At 39.0% G+C, this 25,689-nt stretch overlaps 1 long non-coding RNA gene across 1 annotated transcript; it reads right to left on the bottom strand.

Moving 5' to 3' along the window:
- Positions 1-6,757: 6,757 nt before the first annotated feature.
- LOC135291121 (uncharacterized) lies at positions 6,758-24,998 on the bottom strand. The gene is made up of 4 exons (XR_010353987.1): positions 23,404-24,998; positions 11,900-11,943; positions 11,757-11,809; positions 6,758-7,599 (listed from the first exon to the last, which is right to left on the bottom strand). It is a non-coding gene; the product is annotated as an uncharacterized LOC135291121 (long non-coding RNA).
- Positions 24,999-25,689: the final 691 nt, after the last annotated feature.

Raw genomic sequence — 25,689 nt, 5'->3', positions numbered from 1 at the left:
TGTGGTTTAATGTTGAATATGGCAGCGTTAGGTAATTAATCGGATTAGATGACTTCAGAGGTCTTTTCCAATCTAAACGATTCTGTGATTTTATGAATGTACCACTTGGTCCTCTAGTTCTTTATCAGCCTACACTAATGTTTTTCTGCAGCAGTTTCCTGGACTGAGTCTAGTCTCAAGACTGTTTTTTTATACTTTCATTACATGGTACCAGTAGAGGAAATATAACCTTACTTCTGAAGCATCTCAGTATTCAGCTAAGATATTCAGAAGTGGCATGATGACACAGGATTTAAAAACAAACAAACAAAAAAAAATTGAGACTCAGTCACATGCTTTTTGTGTCTGAATTTCTCAGATGATTCAAATAGCAAGAAAATACAAATCCTGTATCTTTACATTTTACAGATTAATATCTATCAAGCATTAGACACACATTATTTACTTACAATTCACAATAAATATAGGAAAGCTTTATGCTGAAAGTAAATTCAAGCAAAAGGACTTAAGTAATCAAGCGTTTTAAATCACTCTGATTAATCACTAGAATATTTTAAAGGATCTGGTTTCAGCATATTTTGCAGAGAAAATGTCTTTTACTCAAACTAACTTCTCTCTTTCTCTCTGGTCTATGTGTAATTCATGAACTTTGAAACATTATGAGATTATAGAGAGCTAGGCTGACATTTTTACTTTCACTTAGCAGTCTGAATAATTGGTACACTCCAAGCATTTTAAATACTAAAGTAATCATTGCTTTGAATTCATCTTGTGATGTCATAGCAGCTTAGGATTGACATAATAAATTTTAAGAATATGAAAGCTTGAAAAGAATGTTAAACATATCTTATGCTTAATACATAACAATTAAATGATCTATAACTAGCAGTATATTCTGATGTTAACTTTAATGAAATGCTTTTTAAATGTATAATGTATCATTATGGGTTTTCCACTTCAGGGCGAGAAGAGAATACATTAAATTTTTTTGTGTGTTTTTCTGAGAATCAGAAAGAAATGTATAGGAAAATTTTCAAATTTACTTAATATCTTGAATAAATGAAAATTCAGTGATGAAAATTAAAAATTTTACTTTTAAGTGTTGGAAACTGCCACATGTTGCCCTGGAAGAGAATCACAATCAAGTAACAAATAATTACAGCACGTGTCAGCTGCAATTTAACATGAAAACTGAGCTGGCAACTCTTTCCTAAGAGACATTGGAGTGGAGGACATGTCTCTCTCTCAACAATCAACACATGCTGCAGATCTTTATGCAACAGTTCAGAAAAAGCACACAAGGCCATGCTTTGAAGGAGTAGATCAGATCAGTCACAAGCTACAACATTTCTGGAATAAGACCCCACAGTTTAGAGTACTATAACCGCTTCTTTCCTAAGGGAGACTTCCTCTGGTTAATGAAATCAGAATGGATTTAGTATGTTCAATAGATATGGAATAGAAGACATCCATCAAATAGAAGACCAAAAGTTGAGTATTGTTTTTGGATCTTCCTAAATTAGCTCTGAAATGTTGCTGACAGTTGAAGAGACATGAACAAAATAGGAATTAGGGACAAAAGCAATTTTTTTTTTGCTTAGAGTTAATTTTTTTCTATATTAGCTTGTACGGAGCTATGTTTTTGGTGTTGGAATGTGTTGAATATATTGGGATGATTTTGTTATTGTTAAGCAGCTCTTAGGCAGAGTCAAGGCCACCTGTTTCTTATCACCTCCCTCCACTGAGTAGGATGGGGAAGCACATGAGCTTGGCAGGGGATGCAGTGAGGATAGCTGACCCCAGCTGGCCACAGGGACATGGTGTACCATGCAAGGTCATGCTTGGTACAGAAAACTGAAGGAAGGAGGAGAAAGGATGAGACAATCAGAGGGACCACTGCTACATGTGATGAAGCCCTGCTGTCCTGAGGATGGCTGACAGCCCCCTGCCCATGGGAAGCAGTGAATGGATCCCTTGTTTTGTTCTCTGTGTGCACAGCTTTTGCTTCCGTATTAAAATATTCGTATCTCCACCTATGAGTTCTCTCAGGTTTGCTCTTCTGATTCTTTTCCCCATCTGCTGTGTGAGCATGAATGGGCGGCTGTGTGTTGTCAGCTTGGATTAAACCGTGACAGCAGAAATCATGCTCCCCTTCATAGATACCAAGACAGTTATTGAATACCAACACATTGAGACAGGAGGAAAGAAGTCCCATTGTTCTTCTGAAAAAACCTTAATTCTTTTAGGAAAAAAAAAGTTGCTTAAAAAGAAAGAGTAAGAGAGGTTGCCTTTCCCGGCACAAACCACGCAGAGATAGTATTTGTATGCAAAAATAGTAATTAAGATACTTCTTTTGGACTGATTCCCATCTGCTGCTGCTGGTCAGTGTTCTCTCCTGGACATTTAGATTATGTTCTCTTCTGGTCAGAAGCAGCAACAGGGAGAGGTTTAATTTAGTGTGGAATTTTTTTGAAAGGAAGGCAGAAATGGGGATGGACTGTTTTGTCTTAGTAGTCTTTCTCTAGAAGAGGGTCTGTAGCTCATAAAGCCTCAGAAGTTTCTCTTTCACCTCCAAATTCATGTATATTCTTGATCTTCCTATTGATAGTTCACTTCTCCTCTCTGGCTTTTGTGGGTTTATATACTAGGGTTGGAGTTCTATATGGTTACAAAGAATGTTAAAATTTAGTGGTAAAAAATTTAGGAGTGTAATGTCAAAAACCTTGTCAAAAATAGAATGCAACTAAGAGATGACTTACAATGCATAAACAGCATCAGTAGAAGTTGATCAGATCTGATAACAGTTTCAAGATAAACCTTACTGAAAATAGAACATGAATAGTATGAAATTCTGGTTTATATTACAGTAGTACAGAAATTCTATTTTATATTAGAGTATCACCAAACATTCACAAGGAAGACTGACACATTCTTGCATTGAATATACTACAATCACTCACAACAGAAAGAATTTTTCTTGGAATATAATTTGCTCTAACTCAGAGGAAATATCCTTTACTTATTAATTTATAATATAAGTAAGTATAAAAAAAATCAATAAGTTAAGCTTTTGAAGCTGTGTCACAGTAAGCAGTGTAATTGTTCATTGTCTTCAGCTTGGTAATGGATTACACAGGAAACAGATCTGGGAAATACATACAACCACACAACTGCCAAGCAATGATCATGGTACAAGCATGATTAAGCTGCAGTTCCAAGTAAATCATGGCAGTGACAAAAACTCCCATGATAGCAGTCTATAAACAAGACAAGCTCTCCACTGCAGAGGAAGAGGTTTTACATTTTCTAAAATGAGTGAACAAAGATTTCCATATGGATAATTACCACAAGGCTGACTGGAGTTTATGCAAAATAAATCACTCAAAAATGCCTGTCACCTGGCATGATGAAAGGCAATATGAAAATTGAATTAGTCATAAATGTAATTTTATCACAGCATCTAAGAACAAAAGTACTGAATTATTTTTAATGTGCAATTGTTTTGTTGCTTGTTTTAATTGCTAAGAAGCTCAGAGATCTACAAGATGGCTTCTGCAAAAGGAATGGTGTGGTATTTCATTAACTACAACAGCAAATTAAAGTGTTGTTCCACAAGATTCACTTATAGCTAAAATGCCTATTTTTTTTTTTCTATTGCCATCAGTGTATTCTTTCTTCCTGTGAGTGGAGAAACAATTAAAGAATTGATTGAAAGGACCATATTTATCTCCTGTCACTACTGATGCTTAGAACTCTAGAAAAACAAAAATATTGATGGAAATCTTTTGCTACTAGAGAGACAAAGGTGAACTAATTATTATATTTTCTTTTTTTCATTATTTTAAAAACATGAAATGAAATTTTCAATATTTTCAAATGCAAAATTTGTATTAAAATTTAAAAGTTCAAAAGTTTTCATTCACAAATTATAGTGACAAGTCTACCAGGTAGACTTTTTAAAAAAAAATAATGGATAATGAAAGTTATTTCCTGCTAAGTGTTCAGTTATCTCATTCTTTCTATTTAAAATATTTTATTTTAATATCAAGTCATTTTTTGCCATCTCTCATGATAGTTGCAAAGTCTTAGAGGGTATATTTTAATGTTCACCTTAAATAAAAGAAAATTCTGAGATACAGAACCCAAAATGTGTTGAGGTATATATATATATATACCCTTTAATTAAAACAGAAACAGAGGAACAAACTTCAAAATGTTTTCCAACACACAAAAAATTACTCTAGTATTTTATCTGGATAGTGGCCTGTTGAAATAGCTTAGTACTTTAAGGGTGAGTGCTAAGGCACTTCTTAGAGATGAATATGGCATCTCTCTCAGTAAAAAGGGGGTTTTTTATGACACAGTCTTAAAATTAGAATAGTCTGATCTGGTGTGTGATTAAATTTATAACATAATGCATTTTGCTGAAGGATAAATTATTGATGACACTATCCTTAGTCATAAATGTAAATCTATTCCAAAAAATACATCACAGCAAAGCTGAAAAAGGGAATGAAAGTTCAATTTTATTTATTACCTCTCATATACTTTTGAATATTTTCCATCAAACAAATTACTGAAGGCCAATACTGCTGCTTCATCTAAAAGAATCCAGACTTTCCAGAAAACAATAACATTAATGAAGTCTTGAAACATGACAAAAACTTGGATGAAGACTAAGGAATTTTAAGATGAATGTAAAGTATTCTTAAATTCTATGGCCTGTTTGACCTTTTTTCCACCAGCGAGTATGATGTGAATATGTGTTATGATGCCTTGTCATGCTGTAGTTCTAGAGGGGTTTTAAAACCTACGGAGTATGTTATGCACACTTTAGATTCATCAATATAAATAAAGTATTTATTTTCCTTCAGCAGACATATTCAGATAGGTCAGATAAACCTACCAAATACCAAATTGATTGTGAATTCCCAAACAAATTTAGTTCTAATTTGAAATGCAAATAATAGCATTAACTCCTTTCTGGGGACCAAAAAACCAACCAACCAAACAAACAAACAAAAAAAACCAACAAAAAAACAAAACAAAAAAAAACCCAACCAAACTCAATTATATAGAATCTACTCAGTGTCAGTGCTCTGGTATATCACAGCTGGATTCTACATTCAAAGATGGTAGAAATTTACTTTTGGGGTAGAAATACATAAAGTTTTGTTAGCATGGCCTTTGAAGTATTGTGCCTGTGTCATCCTTCTGATGAAAGAACAATAGATGCTTGACATTTTTGTACCACACATTCACAGTGTGCTTGAAAAATAACACAGAAACAATTAATAATAATTAGATTTTTATAAACAAGGTAATTAATTGCTTTTTCTTTTGGAGTCAGCAGGAGCAGCGATCTTGCCTACTGCCTATGAGCAGTATGTCTATTTTTTGCTGCATTTTGTGAAAAATTAGATGGCCAAGTAGCAACCTTACTCCAGTATGAGTTATTTGCAGTGTTGCTGCAAAATAACAGGAGCTTGCAACAAAGCAATACAAGCACAGCATGAGATTTTATGAGTGCTGAATCCTGATGGAGGAAGATAAACAAGTCATGAAAAATGTCCCAAAGGACTGAATGTTTTTCAGTGTTTTTTTCCCCAAATGTGGAATGAAATCCTAAAGCATTTGTTTCTAAAATCTCTGCTATAAACTCTCCCTTCCCTATAATCTCGTCAGCTCTGGGGCAACAGAATCTCTAAGGTCAACCTTTCTGCTAACTACAACGCTTATATTTCTCCTCTGTTTCTTGGCAGTAGAAAGGAATGGATGATTTATTTTTAGTGAGTTGCTCAACCCAGCACAAGGAACTCAGTAAGTGACTTTTTTTTTTTAACTGTCAGGCTTGCCAGCAATAGCACTGCTCACAGTAGTATTAACTGCATCTATAAACCCCAGCACCACTTCTCTTGGCTCAGCCACAGTCATATGTTCTTCAAATTTCTTTCTGATATTTCAGTCTCTCTTTTCCACAGCATGATGAGTAATGTGTGAGATAAACTGGCGTGTGTTATGAGACCAGCACAGCATTCATGGGTGAATTAGTTGCATTATCGCTATAAATGACAAAAAAGTTTTCTGACCCACAGCATATGTTTGGGTGAGAGGAGAAAGATGCAAGAGAAAGCAGTAATGACATGATACTGCTAGTCCATCTTAAAACAGATGTTTCTTTTAATCAAACAAGAATAGTAACCACCAAAACAAAAAGTTGTTTAGAGTTCACTATTCTTTCCTTAAAAAAAAGTCTCTTTGGGAAACTGAAACATTTTAAAGTCTCTGCTCTGTTCCCAGGCTGATCAATTTAAATTTTCACTCTACCTTAAGTGGACTTTATATGCTTAAATCTGCCCAGCATTGACTGAAGAATTAATACTACAGTATTCATATCAGAAGTCTCTCCACAAATAAATCTTCAAACCCAAAGTGAAAGTCTGTAAAATCAAAAACAATATTAAAGCAGAACACAGAGAATTAAGTGCTGTTTGCTTTAAGCAATGTTATGAAGGGATCCCATTAAAAAGTTTTGTGATCATACAGATGATTTTTAACACTCAGTTGTCTAAAATAGTAGTCCATAAAAAGGAAATAGAAAGTAAGCTTTGTTGTCTATGGAAATCACTCTTTAAAATGTTCTTCCAATTACAATATATCGAAGCATGTCTGCAGATGCTGACTGCAGTACTAAATTCATTTTACAACCAAGACATGAAAGCTGGAAGTGAAGATCCCAGGCAGATGAGAATGGCAATGGCATTTGTTAAATCACCAGGAAGGCATCTTTGTGCTCTCTTTCTTTCTGTCTTGCACATTTCAGGAAATTATACACAAACAGTTTGAAAATTCTTTCATTATCATTACTCCAACCTCCTCAAAATAGTCTTTCATTACATTCCCTTAATGGGGCATGATGGAAATCAAGCTCCCCGGGCTACTCTGGCTGTGGGGCAGCTGGCTGCAGGAGATGCCACAGAGCAGGGCCACAGCAAACTCCCTCTGCACATGGGGTGGGTCACAGCCCACGGGAGCCTCTCCATCTGCAAGGGGTAGCTGGGCTTGGGTGGAAATGTAGCTGCTTCAGAGAGATGGGAACACCCAGCTCCCCCACCTTCCCTCTGCTCTGCCCTCGTGCCACCCTTATTTTCCTACTTTAGCTAGGAGTCACTTGGGTTGGGCTCTTCTCTTCAGGGTCCTTCATGCTTATACCTCAGCAGCTGCTCTCCTGCACTCTGGTAATGCTGAGTACACAAGCAGACGTGTCCTCTTGGCTTTGTTACTGTGACACGACACGACACCTCTGAAAGCAGCAGCCTGTGCTCAGTGGGACCCCACTGCCCCCCGAGCCCTCCAGCTCTGGGGGGTCCCACTTGTCACACTGGTGGAGCCACATCTGTGCACCAAGGCAGGCAGGGGCTGTGCACAGAGTGAGGCACTGTGAAAGGTGAGGAAGGTGATGCTTCACTGGGGGCAGAGTTTCCAGCAAGCAGTTTGTGGAGTTGCTTCTTATTGGCAGAGATTTGCTGAGTCCACGTGGGATTCCTGACATTTCCTCATCTCCTCCCACCAGGTCTGAGGTTCAAGTAAATAAATAAACTGTAAATGACAAGGAGAAAGGCCAGGAGAGGGTTCCGGCTGTCATCATGCAAATCCAGAATGCTTTTGACTGCAGCTATATTCCATTTGTATCAACAAATTAAAACACAGTCACATTAGTGCAAAAAATACTAAAGAGCTGTTCTGTCAGAAAATTATTCACAAAACCATCATTGTTTATGTTATATTCTTTCTTATATATTTACAGTATGATCTCAGCAAAGTGATTCCTATGCAAATTAAAAAGAAATTTTTCAATTATTTTTATGTCACCAATGAAAGCTAAAAAGGAAGGTACAAACCTGTCAGCCAGGTATAACTCCATTGCCTCCCTGTCTCATTGTACAGCAAGGCAATCTATCCACACATTAATTATTTACATTGAAAGACTCCATCTTGTACAAACAAATGCTTTGTAATAATGTAGGATGAAAAATGTTATTTATATTTTGGCATCACAATAACTTGCCTATCTCCACTATTACTGACACAAGGAGTGCAAACAAACTTCAGCTGGTAGATCTAAATGCCAGACAAGGTCTGATTCTGACACAGCAAGCTAATCAGCTTCAGCCCTCTGTTCAGTAAAATAAATTTCTGGTTACCTGGACAGTTAAACTTGCTAATACATATAAAGAAAATTTAGTTTATTCTTTTTGATATTCAGTTCAATATGCCCATATAGTCATATTGTTTAAACATGTGCTGTGCTACTACATCAAATAATTTTAAAATCATACTTTTTGCATCCAGAAAAAAAATGGGTTTTTTTGTGAAATACATTTTCTGTGTATTCCTGTTGGAAACATAAGCCATGAAACAGCAACTTCACTATATTCCCATATTTAAATTGCTCTTCAAATACATTCCCATATTTAAATTTGTGGGTATTGACTTCAGAGTCAATACCCACAAATAAATAGTGGAGACTTAATTCATCCAGTCCACATCCCAGAACTTCTGCTTTCAGTTTTGAGGTCTCAAATGCAGGTTTTTCATGACTGAACCGTTCCTGTGGGCTCCCACGTGGACAAGAGTTCACCCTCTGTTTTTGTTTCAGGCATGGTGATAAGCAACAGACAGTTTAGGTAACCTGCCATTTTCAGTCTTGATCTAAGTGGACCCCAATTCTTCCTCTGGAGCTTTAATGCTTATTTACATTAAGGTACTTTTCGTGAAAAAGAATATCTTGTGTAGGGCAAATATGTTTAATGTTTACTGCATTTATTACATAGTAACTATTCTCCTTAAAAAAATATTTACCTCAATCTGAAAGCCCTCCTCATTTTAAAATAACACTAAGCTAGTTTACATAGAGACTTTACAATCACATTATTTTTCAATAACTTATTTTCATTGATCGGTCTAACAGTTTGACATGTTATTTATGGGCTACTGTGATGAATCACATCCGTTTCCAAGGTAAAGTAAGCAAATTCTCTGTTTATAGGATTAAAGTTGAAGGTCAAACTTTGATTATATTTTCTGTTCTACTACAGCAATATAAAGCAAGGCCTTTAGACTTCAGAATTGGCAACCAGTCATATGAGATGCTTTTATACTTAAAAATTGACCACAAATTTTGATTAAATCATAATTAACATCTGAGAGGCAGGAAGCCTAGCAGATAACTGCCATAGACTCTGAGAGGAATTTATTTTGTGTTTTGAATATGTTTTTTTGTTTTTTTTTACTTTACAAAAAGGATTTATTTATTTTAAATCTTTTTTAAGAAAAGAGATTGTGTCTGCTGGAGTGTGAGAGCTGAGAAAACACTAACCTTCAATGGTTATGGTGCCTTGTGGTATTTATCTAATTCACTGGCCCACTGCTGTTGAACTTCTACCAGTGCAAATTTATCGGTTGGCCATTGGCAGGTGCAAGTGAAATTTGTTTTGTCCAGAAATGTAATGTATAAACAACATTTAACCCCCTTTATTAGCAACACATTGTTAAAGTCTCAGTTGGGGTCTCAGAGTTGCTGAAGCACTGGCAACCTTAAATTGTAAAGGAAGTTGTTGTGCAATGCAATAATTAATTATGAAGATATCCTCCACTCCAACCAAAACCAATGCCCAGCACACTCACACAGACAAATGGAGAGGGCATAGATGATGGAAGCACATGCATTAAACATACGCAGATGACAATCCCATCCAAAATATCCCTACCAAATTATTTCAAAAAGGAACATGAAAGGGAAGATGGTGAAGTATATGCTTTCAGTGAGCTGTGGAAAGGTTGCTTTGGAGGCTTCTTGTGATACAACACGAGTATTGTTGCATTTAGATTAGAGGTACTGACCTTGCTTCATCACCCAGCTTTATAAACCTGTCTCTATGCTGCATGTCTTTTTTGTCTTGAAAGGATTTATGTCAAATCATTTGTTATCACCTATATTGTTGTGCCAAGACTTTGCAAATCCTGGCTTGTGACTGCAGCTGTTCTTTTAGCTCAGGATTATGGAATATTTTTGGTACATGTAGTGGAAACAGACATGACTGTACCCTCAAACTGTACCCTCTCTTCTTCAGAGAGATCTGAATTATACTTAAAGATTACTACACAGGGAGGCTTTGCTATGGGCAGACTGTCCTTTTCAAGCAAGGGAAGAAGAATCCACTCACACAGGGACACCCCCATCCATAGGACTTTCTAATGCTAGGTCTGTCCAGGGACCTGTGCCAGTACTAAAGGTGAAGTGATAGAGCTTAGGATGAATACGTTTGTGCAGAAAGACAGAACCATGCTCTGGCACCACGAGGAAGGAAGCCGTGTGAAAATTGCTGTATGTTACTGTTACGAGCATACATCTAGAAATCTGTCTACTTCTTCTTCTGGAGCCCACATTGGCCCTTTTTAGCTTTCCTGGCACATTTCAATGGATGAAAAGGATCGAATTGACAAAGCAGATTGAGCTACCTCCTGGGCGTTGTAGCTTTAACTGTATGGATCGAGGTAGGGATGAGGATGAGCTGAAAGAGTACGAGGGAAGTCTGTCAGAGCTGACTGCCTTCAGGATGTCAAGACTGGATGCAGAGCTCTCACAGAGTCCCAGAGGGCTGATCAATGACAGTTTTTTATTGTTTTGGAGTGTCAAAATGTGCCTTTGAGAACAGGCCTAGGCCTGAGCAAAAGGAGATACATAAACACCCCAGCCCAGCAAAAGCCTCAGGAAGCACAGACTCTGGAACAGTTTAGCTCAAAGACACAATTTGTGCTATAGCCCATACACACAAATTGCTACATACACTCATGCCATTTCACTTGGTGAAATGGCAATTTCGGCAGAAAGACAGAATGAAGGTTATATCTGTTTCCTTCCCTGATTACTTTCAGGCTTAGAAAGGGGAAAATTTACACCCCATAGTGAAGGCAAAAGTGAGGGTTTTGATAAGAGAGCAGCTGAACCCCACACAGCTCCTAAAACCTGTTCTGTGAATGCCTCCTACCATCAGCTATGCGCTAGTTTAGCAAGGCTTGACCCAAAGTTTATACAGCTTGAACAAGATGAAAAGTGGAGCCCCTGCTCTTTTTTGTTCTCAGGGAGAGATATAGATGTCACATACAGCTTTGTACTTACTGAAGAAAATTTTGCATTCCCTTCAGCAGTTCAGTCTTTATCTCCAAGTTTCTGCACCCACACCAATTAAATGATTCCATCTTCAGCACTAAAGAATTTGTCTTGTAAAATAAGCCTTCAGCTTTGAAGTTTAGTGCAATTAAAATAAAATACTGCTAATTAGGAATGCAGTGAATCAGTTATTACACAAATGCATTCTGTTAATGATTTAAGACTACTCTCATGAGCAAGAATTCTCAGGACTGGACTCCATACTCATTAAGGGAGTGCCTGGTTTTCCCACTAACTTGCAAACAGCAGATGGATCACAACAGGATCCTTACACAGCATAAAGGTGAGCAAATATATAATTTCTTACAGGATCAGAATCCTCCCAAAACAATGCTTGTATGTCACTGATTTCTACTAACAAGGATTAAGCTGTAGAGTTTTCTTGTGTGCTGTGACTTTTGACAACAATAAAATGTTCCCTATTGCCATATGACACAGCCAGGTCCAGATGTGCTATTTTGGTTTGAGATGGTTAAACTTTTTTTTGTTACTATGGAGATTATCTACTGAATGGTTTACTTACCGCCTCAAGGCTGTCATCGCGTACTGTTTAATTTATAGAGTTGGTCCAAATCTCTGTGGAAAAAAAAGTCACCAATATTTCTCACAACTTTCTTTGATTTATTTTTCAGTGTCAACCAAGACATAACATTTATTATGATTCACCTTAGCATGATGACATTTCATTATTCTTACTGAAGAAGATGTTCCTGAAAAAAAAAGAGATCAAAATCTCCTTAGCCTCCTGGATATCACATAATAAATGAGGGGATCTGTTTTACTTCAATGCCTCAATAAGAAGAAATGTTTATGTTTCAGGACCAAGCCCCCACAGAATATTTACAAAATTTGTTGCGAGGTGTTGAGACATAAATCTGAAGTTCAAAACCTACATCAAATACAAATGAAGACCTATAAAATATAGAGTAAAACAAAAAGTCAGAAGAAATAAAATGTAAATGTTTTTTTAAGAATTACTGAAATCGTTGTGCCTTTCTCATAAATAACACATGAAATTAATTTTATCAAATGGATTTGGTTGTTAACATCTTATATACTATAAAGTAATTAAATTGTAGTGTGATAAAATAAAAAAGCCAAACATTCTAGAGTTACTATAGATAGCCAGCCAAAGCCCATTACACTCTTCCTTGAGCAAGCAAGAGAGACAGACTTAAAATAGCAGCTGCTTTACATAAGAAATTGTTATCAGAAGCTAAAACCCTAAATTGAAAGTTACTTTGAATTTCATTATGGTAAATGAATATGACTTCATTTTATTAAGTGAAAAATATCTTCCAGAAATCTCATGGAAAACAACCCAGAGCAGGATATGGTTAAAAATAATAACCAGATAATCTTCACTATAGTTCCTTAGAAAACAGCATCACTCTCATGATCTCATAATAACACTTGTTTTATCTCATTCAACAATCTATAAGGCATGCTTGAATTTCATTGCTTCTGGAAAGATTTAGAAAAATGTCCTGATATATTTATATATAACTGATATTTGCCAAAGCATGTATATTTACTTTTCAGTGTATTTTTGTATATTAACATTAAGAAATTTACATTTCAGTATATACTGAAACAGAATAAACCTCATCTTACATTAAGCACTGTATGCAGAAGGAAACAGAGTCTTGGAGGCATTTGTATTCTGGTCTCAGACCACTTCCCAAGTTATACAAAGGCAGATGTCACAGGGGTCACATAAAGGTCTCTATTCTTATACTAGCTCTGAGGACAGCCTCTGTGGGAACAGACGTTCAGAGATTATGTGTTTTAAAAATGTGTAGCCTAGCTTGAATGCTAGGACACGAGCACTTATACAATATCGAGTTCTTATAAAATAGTTTGTGGTGGCTGAGGAAATGTATTCTATAAAACAAACTTTTCATTGCTGCAATCAAGTTCATGCATCAGTGTGAGGTGTCAGTGCATCACACAGCTCAGAAGCATAAAGAGGTTTCATTTCCCCACCTGTATGCTTTGTTAGTCAACCTTGCATCTGGAAATGCCCTTCACTTGCTTCTACCCTGTCATACTTCTCTCTCATTCTCCCACCTGCACATGGAGCATCAAATGACTACCTATTCTCTTGGATTTTAGACTAGGTCCAGGGATTCTGCTAGCTATATCTTCACAGTGGTGGCTATTCAGTGACTTTATGCAGCTGAACTACTGTCATAAATGTAGGGTATTTTTTCACTAGGTAATTTTTAGCCATGATGTTCCCTGTTTCAGCTGCCAGTGCATTACACAAACACACAGGTCAGCACAGTACAGAGGAGAGTTGCAAAGGTATGAATAAAAGGCTAGAAGAATGGACGGGAAAGAATTTTCATGCTAGCAGCAGCTTCAATTTGGATCCTATTACAGGCTCACTCAATCTTCCTCAAAAAATCTTTTGCTCAGGTCTATATACCCCCAGTTGTGGCTTCTACTGTCTACAGCCATTCCATAACTAGACACTTAATTGTGCCTTTCATTTCACCAGAAGGAAAGAGTTTTAACCCATCTGCTGGTCTTAACACATTCTGCAGTTTGCCCACAGTTCAAAGGTTCATGTGGTATCTGTCTTAATCGCTGCTTGGGAAAGCTCTGCAGTGAATAGAGAAGTTGGTTTTAATTAAAGAAAAAAGCATTTCATTGCCTGAGCTAATCTGAAGGTTTTTTATCTGGAACATGTCCCTCTTCTAGTTTATAACTAGAGGCTGGAGTCACAAAATGGGAACTGTGCATTCAACACACTACACAGGTAGGAGCAGCAAAGCTCTGGAAACATCAGGTATCTTGGGTAGATAGAAGGTGGTAGGTCAGTCTTGTAGCACAGATAGGTTAGCAGGGTTACAACAATCCAGGAAGAAAGTGACAAACTGTCCAAAAGCTACATCTAGAGCTTGGAAGTGAAAAACTGAAACTGGTCAAAGAGTTCAAACTGTGGAGCACTGATGGCAAAAGGAAGTGATGGCTGTGTGAAGGCAAGTGGTAGAAGGACTGGTGTGGGGGTGAAGGAGTGTAGGGGGATGCCCCCAATGAGAGAGGGACAAACTAGCCTTTGTCCCCCAAAAAAGGAAGAAAGCCCAGAAGTTTCTCCTAACGATCAGGTGAAAAGCCACCTTATAGGACCTCAGAGACTTCACTAAAACCTTGGGGTCACCTAATTGGATGAGAGCCAAAAGATCCCGCCTGGGCCATCAGGTAGAAAAAGAGAAGACAAAAAAACTGCGAGGCTTTTGTGAAGGTGTTTTACCAGGAGCAGACCTCTGTACTTGGATTGGATTTTCTGTTTATTGTTTTTCCTTTTATTAAACAGTTTGGTTTCCAACACTGCAGCAGAAGCCATCCTGCTCATTATTTGCCTCCAAAGGTAATAGCTGAGCTATCCTTTGTGTGTATTAAGTTTTCTTTTAAAGGCTCATAAAACCCTGGCCCGACGAAACAAAACTTAATACGTGGCACCTGGACAGAATTTCTCATATTGAGGAAGATGGTCTAGGAATTTTTGATTACCTCAATCAAAATAGGACAATTTTCCTTGGTATTTGCGTTTTTGGAGAAGCAGGCCTGCACCTGAGTTTTTTGTCGCGTTAAAAAAGAAAACTCAGAAGAAGAGATTTGGGGTTTAGAGGGAATCCCAAATCGAAGCCTCATACCGGTGAAGAAGAGGCTATAATTCAGACGGAACGGGAGCAAACAACACACCCTCAGAGGATACTGTGAATCGGCTAAGCTGAAACTGTTGCACCCAGGACCCGGGAAAAAGTCTATACCAAGAAGGACGACCAGAAGACTCGGTGAGTTTCACCATGGGAAATCGGTTGTCAGTAGCTGAGCAGGAATTTTTTTCGTATTTTAATTATAAGTTGGAAATCCAAGATATTCAGTTTGACAAAAAACAGCTTAAAAAGCTTGTAAAATGAGTCTTAAAAGAATTCCCAAACTCAGACATGTCTCAGAAACTCGATCCAGACTTCTGGGATTCAGTTGGACTGAAATTATATAACACAGAAAAAAACAAGAAGTCCAACTTAAAGCTGCGTCCAATATTCAGGACGGTATTGAAATTTGTAATAATAGAAAATGAAAAGCAAGCAAAGACCAGGGAGAGAGCAGAATGCAGACAGGACAGAGAAGACAGGAGAAAGCGAAGTTCTGAGGGGACCCAAAAACCTTCCTTTATCCCAACCGAGAAACCCCGGTGGAGAGGCCGGGAGGCAGCCAAGCCAGCTGCCCCCCCGCCTGCCCCACCGACCCCATCCCGAGACAGGGGGGAGCAGACCAGCCCTGGCCAGGCTTGTCTGCAAAACCCGTCTTCCAAAAACCCTACCAAAACAAAGTCCTCTCTATCTCCTCTCAAAACCTTGCTTTGGCGTTCAAAATCAGTAAATTTTGACAGTAAAACTGGAAAAAGCCGAACCGATAGAATCCAGTCTGAGAACAATAGAACACGTGACAATCGCCATTATAACCCCGAGCCCAGCTCTGTCCTTCGTGGGCGTGGCTCGCCATCCTCGTCAGACTCCCAGGAGTCCCTGGGTGGCTGCTCCCTGAGCTCCTGTCCATCGGAACAGGGACGCGCCCCTTTTCTAGGCGGTGCCCGGTCGGTGTCCCTGCCCCTGCTCCCCGCCCACAGCCCGGGACGGCACACCCCCTCTCTGCCGAGCGTGGGAACCGGAAGTGATGCGCCGGAACTGACCCTGTCCAAAATGGCGGCGCCCATGTCCGATAACTTGCCGGAACAAAAAACAAACTATTCCTATGCTCCACAATGTAATTTCAAACAATCTAAGGAAGAGTTTAACACACAGGGAGTCACAGATACCTGGCAGAGGATAAGAAAGGATGCAGTTCAGGAAGGAGAGTGGGAAATTGCATCGAAATTGAAGGTTTTTCCTGTGAAATACACTACAGGTCCGGGACCCAGGGCTACATGGCAACAAATTAACTTTGCTGAGTTAAAAGAGATTTGCAAAGCCTCTCGTCTGTATGGTAAAGATTCTGCCTATTTCAGAAGCCTATTACAGGCCACCTTCACAGCAAACATATTCACTCCACATGATCTAAAACAGCTTTGCACATCCCTGCTATCTCCAACAGAATTTTCTTTGTGGGAACTAGCATGGAAACGTTTGTTAAACGACCTTTTAAGAGGTTATGCAGGAACTCCAGCTACTGCAAATTTGACTATAGATCAGCTCTCAGGTGAAGGAGCTCATACAGATCCTCAAATACAAGCCCGAACTCTTAGTAGACAAGTATTGCAGGATGTCAAAGAAGCAGCAAAAACAGCTTTGTTACAGGTCCCTGATGGCAACAAGCCAGAACTAGATTTCACAGAAATAAAACAGGGCATAGATGAACCTTATATTAAGTTTTTGGACCGTTTAAAAATGGCATTAGAAAAGCAGATTCCAATAGACCGAACCAGACAAGAGTTATTAAAACGGCTTGCAATTTCTAATGCAAACCCAACCTGTAAAAAGGCATTACGTACATTACCACAGGATCCTGAGCCCACCCTGACACAGCTAGTAGATGCTTGCAACCGCCTGAGCACCCCTGAGCATGCAGCAGCCATGCAGGCAGAAGTATTGGCCAGTGCCATCACAACAGCTCAAGAAAACACCCTAAAGCAGCAGGAAAAAGCAGTAGAAAAGCAAACACAAACCCTAGCAGAAGCTTTAATAGCATTCAAAGGTGCAATTGAGAACCAACAAATTCCAAGAGACTCGTGCCATTCGTGTGGTCAGAGAGGTCATTTTAAAAGGGGATGTCCTAGGACCCGCAGAAGGCCATTGCCAAGAAACAGTGGATGCAGAGGTTTCTGTCACAATACTAACAGCTTTTACCCAGCACAGGGTTTTTCGTGCCATCTGCCGGGAAACGTGCAGCCCAGCACGGAGCAGTGGCGTGCCATGATACAAAAACCACTGCACCAGAGGCCAGAGACCACCACAGGCCACCAAGTTCAGAACTGCAACACATCCTTGCAGGACTTCCGACCACAATGTCCCCAGGTACCAGACTGGAGCTGTCTACAGCCCAGCCAGTGATGCTAACCAATGCTGTTGCTCACACAGTGTCTACAGGACAGCTGGGACCTGAACCACAACCACGTCAGTTCTTAATAGTGGGAGTGAGCAGATCCCATGCAGAAGGTTTTTATGTCATTCCAACTGTGCTGTCTGTCACCTGTTCACAGGAAATTACAGTCTTAGCTTTGTGTCTAGACCCTCCATGTTTTTTACCCAAAGGACTAACCATAGCGCAAGCTTTCCTCCTACCAGAGTCACAGAACAACACAGCTGTCATCGCTTGGACCAGGCACATCAGCCGCGGGCGGCCTCAGCTCACCTGTATCCTGAAGCACCTCAGGCAAGCCATCACCCTCACTGGCCTGATAGATACCGGAGCAGACGTCACTCTGATATCGAGATCGAAATGGCCACAGGACTGGACCATCGTGCCTACGCTGGATCAGCTGGCAGGTATTGGTGGTCACTGTGAGAGCTTTCGAAGCTCGCACGCAGTCACATTTGAGGGGCCTGAAGGTCGTGTTGCCACCACAAAACCATTCATTGTAGGAGCTGATATAGTTCTTTGGGGACGGGACATTTTATCACAATGGCATCTCAGGTTAGAAACTGGATTTTAACAAAAGCTGTTGATGGACATAACACTTTAAAACTTACATGGACATCTAACACACCCATTTGGGTCAGTCAGTGGCCCTTACCTGAAGAGAAACTTGCTGCTTTAGAGCAGTTAGTGCAGGAACAATTAACCAAAGGTCATTTAACTCCAACTACTAGTCCCTGGAACACTCCAGTTTTTGTAATCAAAAAGCCAAACAGTAGGAAATGGAGGTTGTTACAGGATCTCAGAAAAATTAACGAAGTAATTCAAGAAATGGGTTCTTTACAACCAGGTTTACCCTCTCCTGTTATGATTCCAAAAGATTGGAAGCTAACTGTTATTGATTTAAAAGACTGTTTTTTCAATATTCCCTTGCACCCAGACGATGCACCAAGATTTGCATTTTCCATCCCATCCATAAATCAGCAAGCACCTTTGAAAAGATATCATTGGCTCGTTCTTCCACAAGGAATGCGCAACTCGCCGACTATATGTCAGTGGTATGTTGCAAAAATACTTTCCTCAATTCGTACACAATATCCAAATTCTCTCATATTACATTACATGGATGATATCTTAGTAGCAGCAAAGGACCAAGCATCAATGCAGGAGACAACAGATCAGGTCATCTCAGCAGTAGAGAAAGCAGGACTCACTGTAGCAAAAGAAAAAATACAGACACTTCCTCCCTGGAAATATTTAGGATACAGGATCACAGAACAAACGGTAACTCCGCAGCCACTCCAGCTAAGAACAAATCCAAAGACCTTGAATGAAGTGCAGCAGCTTGTAGGCACTCTGAACTGGCTTCGTCCACTACTAGGCCTTTCAAATCAGGACTTGGCTCCTCTGGCAGATTTGTTAAGAGGAGACACAACCTTAAACTCACCGCGAGAATTCAACAAAGAAGCTCAAAATGCTTTAGAGAAAGTGATGAGAGCCATCCAGTCACGTCAAGCTCATCGGTATAATCCTAACCTGTCTTTTTTGTTTGCAGTTTTAGGGGAGAGTCCACAACTTCATGGTTTGATATTCCAGTGGAATCTAGAGAAGAAGGACCATCTGATAATCTTAGAGTGGGTTTTCCTATCGCGTCAATTGGGTAAAACTATAACAACTTGCCCTGAAATTATTTCACAATTGATTATCAAGGCTAGATCTCGAATGCTTTCCCTTGCAGGAAGAGATTTTGCAGAAATCTTTCTGCCTGTCACAACCATCTACTTAGAATGGTTAATTCAAAATTCAGAAGTTATGCAATTTGCTTTGGAAAATTTTGCAGGAAAAATTTCAGTCAATTGTCCCAAACATGAGCTATTAAGTTCATCTTTAAAATTAATTCATAAGCCTTTAAGAAGTAATATACCCCTTGAGGCAATCACATTTTTTACAGACGGTTCTGGGAAGTCTAAAAAATCTGTGATTGCTTGGCAAAATTCAGAGACAAAAAAATAGGAATCAGATATTGAGGAAGTAGATGGTTCTGCACAGATTACAGAGTTAGCAGCAGTTGTACGGGTCTTTTCAAAATTCACATTTCCTTTTAATTTAGTAACAGATTCAATTTACGTTGCAGGTGTGGTGGAAAGAGCAGAAGGATCTCTGCTAAAAGAAGTTGCTAATGATCAGTTATATAGTTTGCTCAAACAGTTAATCTTACTTCTTTCCATTCGACAAGAACCTTACTTTGTAATGCACATTCGCTCACATTCTTCTCTTCCAGGTTTCTTAGCAGAGGGAAATGCCATGGCTGATTTGTTAGCCATGCCAATCCAGCACACACTTCCTAATGTTATTGAACAAGCAAGAATGAGCCATGCTTTCTATCACCAAAATGCACCTGCTTTAGTAAGAATGTTTAACATCTCTCAGAATCAGGCAAAAGCAATTGTTCAGTCATGTCCAGATTGCCAGAAATTAGCTATACCAGCAATAGCAACAGGAGTTAACCCTCGAGGCTTAAATAGCCTGCAGATATGGCAAACGGACATCACTCAATATCAGTCATTTGCAAGGTTCAAACATATACATGTATCAATAGATACCTTCTCGGGAGCAATTTTTGCTTCTGCACATCAAGGAGAAAAAAGTAGAGATGTGATTAAACATTTCTTACAAGCATTTGCATCCCTAGGTATTCCTCAAGAAGTCAAAACTGACAACGGACCAGCCTACATTTCTAATAAATTGCAAGAGTTTTTCAAAACTTGGGGTATCAAACATACCACAGGTATTCCACATTCTTCCACAGGCCAGTCTATTGTAGAAAGAGCACACAAGTCATTGAAAATGATACTAGAAAGACAGAAAGGGGGGACAGAAGTGCTTTCTACAATAGAGAGGCTGAATAAAGCTGTATATGTTTTTAACTTCTTAAACAATTCCTTTATGGAGCAGGTACCACCAATTTTCAGGCATTTCAGCAATACCAGTCAGGCAAAGCTCAAGGAAAGACCACCAGTCTTCATCAAGGATCCAGAGACAGGACAGATTTCAGGACCCCATCCTCTTGTAACATGGGGCCGGGGGTTTGCATGCATTTCTACAAACACAGGTCTTCGATGGATCCCTGCAAAGAATGTCAAGCCACAAGTGCAGCCGATCCGAAAGCAGCAGACGGCACCAGAAGAAGAATGCACAAACAACTGAGCCACGGATAGAAGCAAAGACTGTTTTCTAAGTTTGCATTAGTTAAAATTGTTTACAAGAAAGTTTTGCACTGAAAAAGTTTTGTAGTTATTGTTGTGATAAAAAAGTTGTTAAACCTACCTCTATGTAAAAGTCACACATATAGCCAGAAATTTGAAGCCTACCTGGAAAAACACTTCACCAAAGTTAAGATAGAGAATTGGCAGCAAAAATTATTAGCATTCTAATCTATACTCCTTTCTCCTCTTTCTTTCTAAATGTATAGTAAAGGGTGAGATGAAGGAGTGTAGGGGGATGCCCCCAATGAGAGAGGGACAAACTAGCCTTTGTCCCCCAAAAAAGGAAGAAAGCCCAGAAGTTTCTCCCAACGATCAGGTGAAAAGCCACCTTATAGGACCTCAGAGACTTCACTAAAACCTTGGGGTCACCTAATTGGATGAGAGCCAAAAGATCCCGCCTGGGCCATCAGGTAGAAAAAGAGAAGACAAAAAAACTGCGAGGCTTTTGTGAAGGTGTTTTACCAGGAGCAGACCTCTGTACCTGGATCGGATTTTCTGTTTATTGTTTTTCCTTTTATTAAACAGTTTGGTTTCCAACACTGCAGCAGAAGCCATCCTGCTCATTATTTGCCTCCAAAGGTAATAGCTGAGCTATCCTTTGTGTGTATTAAGTTTTCTTTTAAAGGCTCATAAAACCCTGGCCCGACGAAACAAAACTTAATATGGGGGTGATACTGGAGCCCCTCCCTACAACTGGGGCCAAGCAGCCAAGCTCAGCAGTACTGGAGCCAAGGGGCTCCCCCTGCACGGAGCACAGAGCTCTCTGGCTCTCAGCACAAATATCTCTGCACCTGACTTCCTTGTGCAGTACAGATTGGCTCTAAGACTCTTTTACGTCACTCTGGGAATGAAATACAAGTAAATCCAGATTAAGGCTTTTTCCTACAGCCAGTGTGGGATAAAGCTTTACTTTCCCTGATATGCACACACTCATGCACCACGTATGCACCCGCCAGCTTGAGTTACCTTCTTTTTACAGATTCAAGACCAGCCTTAGAAAAGTTACCCTGTTGTAATCATATATGCCTCATCATTCTCTGATCAATGCTGCATGCAACATTTTCTGTGATCTATGACGTACTTGAATTTGGCCTACATATGTCATTAGCATCAGGTCCATTTTTTTTAGCTCCACATTTGTCCAAAGATCTTTGGCATAAATCGCTGCCAAAGCTTAATGCTAATCTTCTGAATTTTGAAAGCACAACAGGCAAAGTCAACCTCTGAATACGTCTGAGACACAAGCATTCAAGATACAAACATTTGCAGAAAATAACAAACAAAGCCCTACTATTTCTACAGTCAAATAATAGCACTAGTGCTGAACAGAGGACAATTTAAGAGAACAAAAAGGTAGTGAGATTAAAAATGTACCTGATTAAATGTGACTTTTTTTTTTGCCAAATGCTTGGGCTTTTGTTAGAAACAGATAATTCCCTTCAATTGTGTGGGTTGAAATTTGTGGGAATGAAACCAGCAGAAAGTGTAAGACATGATTTTTTGCATTGGGTAGCCAAGAAGTTACTTATATGCAGTGTTACCACAATCAAGATTTGGTTTCTATTTGCTGATGAGTGAATTCCAAACCGAGGGAGGCATGGGAAACTTGCAATGATCTCACTTGGGTGCCCCTCCTTCTCCTGCCAAAATGCAGGAATACCTAAAAAACCCACAATTAATTTAAAAACAAGCTCTTCCTTTTTAGCACAGCTCATGATGTTCCAAATGAATGGCTATGTCCTACTGCTAAGTAGGATGTCACATCCCCTAGTCATCCTCTCCCTACCTAGGCACATGGTGAAATTAAAATTGCATTTAGACCAACACACACAAAGCCAGACCTATTTTCAGAATTACACTGCAAAAATTAAGAGTTTAATTTCTCAGCAAAGCAAGCTTCTCACTCTGTTATTTGTTTCTCCTTTTAGTTGATGAAGATACAATCTCCTGCAAACATTCAAAAGAATGTTTCCAAACAGTGAAATCAAGACCCGGGAAAGAGAACTGAAAAGCTATCCCTGGTGACAAGTAATAGTAAGCAGGTAAAAGAAGTTCAGATGAGACAGAAAATATCATGTTTTCAGCTAATATAACCATCACTAAGTATTGATACACCTTTTCACTAAGTAAATAATAAAAATCTTGGCTTTCATTGTGTTTCACATGGTCTGCCTAATAGGGGATGGAGAAACACTGCCTAGCATCCCAGACAACTCCTCTAGCCTCAGAACTGTCCTCCATTTGCACCATGCCAGAATCTGTGAGAAATGCCTACTCACTCCCTGATGTTAACAGGAATACAAACCCCAGCCCAGTCCTCTTCTCACCTCTGTGTGTGGCACAAGATGCACTAATTTCTAAGCACCATTGACCCCAGGCTCAAGCATTGTGGCAGCAGCTGAGCAGCCCAAATCATAAATTATGCCTTTGCAATGACTGGTGAAATAGGGCTTGATTCTCACATCACTTACACAGCAGGCTTGCATCAGTAGAACTGCATGTAAGCAAGAACTCCAATGTAAGCAAGAAGCAGCTTTACTCAGTTACTTTCCAAGTTAAGGGGTTGCTCTGGCAGAGCAATGTGAGTAAGGGTGCACCAGCTACCTAAGAGTGCCTTGCCCACAGAAATACTAAACGCTACACATTTCATCTGCTTTGCATTCTTCACAATTCTTCAAATCTTATTAAAAAAAGACACAAAAAATTACCATCAAGAATTCATCCCCATTAGTTGGTCAATCCCATTCTAACCATTCCACCATGATTACCACCACGTTACACCTTGTGGGGTACAAAGATAGCCCCGTTGAGTTTTACCTGGTTGGTTTACAGGCAATCAAATGTAGATGTTGATAATACTCCTCCATCTCAGTCCTTCACTCTTCCCCCCTGGCACTAGTAGAGTTACTGATAGGATATGTTGGCACAATTGGCTGTTTAAGCAATATTTGCTGAGAAGCAGTTCAAAGGACATATGTGGTGTGCCTATGTGTTTATGCATTGATATACAGATGAGACTGAAAGATGATCCTGCAGGGGTAAGAATGCAGACCATGTCATTTCTTCTTGAATCTGTACTGTTCCTTCTCTTTGTTGAGATTTTCTTAGGTCTCCCAGTTCCTTTGTTCCTTGGCATAGCTGGCCATAGTAGCCTGGGGAATACATAATATTTAAGAGACAAGAGGGAATGGTGTGACAAAGAATTACCTCTTCCAAAGAACTACTGGAAAATATTGCTTGGTGAAAGAAAAATATGTCAAGTTCCCCTGCCTTCTTTCTGATCCATATTTTTCATCATATCCCTTTTTCCTGCAAGACACCCTTCTTCTCTCTGCCTCTTCTCTTGCAATTCTTGAAATTTTTTCTAAGCTATACCTCAGATATTTTATCTAATCTGTGACATTTTAGGTAGTACTACTTTACCTAAAGCTCAGGTGCAGTGGTGTTGTTAGCACCAGAGTCACAAGCAAACAAACCAAAAAAAGGAGATAGGGTTTCCAGCTTGCAAAAGAAACACCAAGCAGGGACCAGCATTCTGGTTCCAGGTTTGAATAGTGTGTGGCCCACCAGAGTTTGGCCTCTGACATAATCGTCAAGAACAGCCGTAATAATATCCAAAAGACAATCTGCCAATTAGTTATTCTCTAAAAGCCACTCCACTTGTCATGACTACTCTGGAATTTGTGTGTTATATAGCACTGGTCTTCAGCTAATAGGAGCAAAAAAACCTCTTCTTTCATGATGAGAAAATTCATCTAAGTAGAGGATCCTGCAGCCTGGCTTGATCGCATCTGCAGACAATTACATGTAGGTACTCTCTCTGTTGGTAACTTAAAATTATCCTTATGGAGTAGTGGTTTCTGCTCTTGATATTTTGATAGCCAATATCATATTCATTTTCTCAGCCCCAGAGTTTCCAGCACAAGGCATGTGCCATTCTGAAGTGATAGGGATGCAGGAGGAATTTGAGCACTTCACAGAAGAGCTTTAAAATGGGTATTATTCCACATCAGAGTGGGTCCATTTTGGAATTCACTACATGCTCATATGGAATGTCTTAGATACATTTTTCAAAAACTGCACTGTATAAATAAAGCCTAGTAAGAATAATGGAAAATACAGAAAAAAAATGCTTCCTGTCCACTGCAGGGTAAAAATCCAGCATTGTATTAAATAGTAGGTGTGTATGGTTTTTGCCATTATCTTCCTATAAATTGAATCTGTTACAAAATTAATTTTATTTCAATATTTTACTTTAAGTATGTGTTAAAATCTAGAAATATATATGGTTAAAAAACTCCAATGGAATATTAAGAAACACTAAAATGAAGGAAATTGACCTAGGGAACCTCATGTTAATCTATAAACATAATTCATATGAAGTTTTGGGATCCAGAAAACACGATTCAGGACACTGATCATCTTTCTTACCACAGAAGCACAAATTTGTGCTAAAATTCTCTAGTGTTTTGAATTGCACGTGCACATAGTAGAGACATGCTACGATCCCCTAACTGTCGCTGTCTCCTACTGGCCAGCCTCTGAATATATCTAACAGCCACCTAGCATAAAACTCTCTGTTCCAGAACAAAGAATGACCTGGATGATGCAAGCTATTTGTTTTATTAGGAACATCAGAGAGTTAATAAGAAAATAGTAACTCAAGAGTGTGCTGCTTAAAAGAAACACAACTATGCAATCAACAGAAATACAAGAATGAAATGAACATAGGGTCTGAGGGTAGGACAGAATTTGTTCTTCTAAGACTATTTGGATTCCCATTTTAAGTTTATGAACTTTTGTTCTGAAAGTAAGTGGTGAAGATTATGGAAAATAAGGATTGTTAGGAGCTGGAGAATGTCTTGTTTGTTTTTTTGTTTTTTGGTTGGTTTTTTTTTTTTTTTCATGTTTAAACAACAAAGGTTCAGAGATGAATGGGTAGCAAACCAAGACTTTATACAGGCCTCATTGTATACCTTCTTCAATGGTGATATCTCCTGATTCGAACATCAGCGCTTTGCCTCAACTACGTCTAATTAAGAAGTTGATGCAGACTAGATTGTTACTTTTAAAATTTGGGATGTTTTAATTTATAATACCTTT

This window comes from Passer domesticus, chromosome Z (assembly GCF_036417665.1).
Source record: "Passer domesticus isolate bPasDom1 chromosome Z, bPasDom1.hap1, whole genome shotgun sequence".
In the NCBI taxonomy this organism is placed as follows: domain Eukaryota; kingdom Metazoa; phylum Chordata; class Aves; order Passeriformes; family Passeridae; genus Passer; species Passer domesticus.
The sequence above is the reverse complement of the archived record's forward strand: the minus strand, read 5'-3'. Positions and strand labels throughout refer to the sequence as shown.